This window comes from Lupinus angustifolius, chromosome LG13 (assembly GCF_001865875.1).
Source record: "Lupinus angustifolius cultivar Tanjil chromosome LG13, LupAngTanjil_v1.0, whole genome shotgun sequence".
Classification (NCBI taxonomy): domain Eukaryota; kingdom Viridiplantae; phylum Streptophyta; class Magnoliopsida; order Fabales; family Fabaceae; genus Lupinus; species Lupinus angustifolius.
The window spans coordinates 5,150,417-5,151,359 of NC_032021.1; positions in this window are offsets into that span (position 1 = coordinate 5,150,417).

Genomic DNA, 943 nt, shown 5'->3' on the forward strand with positions numbered 1-943 from the left:
ATCTCAAAGGTTTTGAGGGTTAACTTGGGTTTTAAGAAACCCAATATTTTTATGTTTGGATGTTTGTAAATATATATGATTGTTGAGGAAATGAATCGAATAATGTAGGTGAGAGAGAACACATCGTGACATAGTGGTGTCCGAATATGACACCCGGATCTCCTAAACCATCTCAAAGGTTTTGGAGTTAACTTGGGTTTTAAGAAACCCAAGATTTTGTATGTTTGAATATTTTGAATATATATGATTGTTGATGAAATGTGTTGAATATTGTATATGAATGTTGTTGGAAACTTTTCTGAGTTCAGGTGTTTGAAAAACTAAGTTTAAATGTGTTGTAAAATCTGTTTCGGTTGTCGAAAAGGGCAAAAAATTGGTATTCTGTCCAAGTCCCTGTCGCTTGGGCGAGAACTGGGCGAGGGGAAGTTTTGGTTCTGGAACTCCCTTGCTCGGGCGCCAAATCCTCGCTCGGGCGAGCAAGGGTCTCGCTTAGGCGAAAAAAACCCAGGAATTCGATGAAATTCTAGACATCCCTCGCCCGGGCGAGCAAGGCGTCGCCCGGGCGAGAAAAAAAAATCAGGATTTTAATGATGTCGCGCTTGAGCGAGAAGGGGCCTCGCTTGGGCGAGGAAAGCTCTAGTTTATTTGGGATTTAAAGACGAATGGTCGCTTGGGGCGACTAGTCCCCGCTTGGGCGAGAGACAGTGATTGTGTTTGACTATTTGGATTGATTGTTTGAGTATGTAATAACCCTAGTATGAGTATGTAATATAAACTACTCTGGTACGCCGTAATCGAATTAAAAAGTAAAGTATTCAAGGTGTTGGAATTAAATAGTCAAACTCAGAAATTAATTTTAAAGAAAGTAATCCGAGAAGGATGGATGATTTAGGGCGATACCCAGAAAAGGATACGTGATACCACGGAGCGAGATCGTCTGACC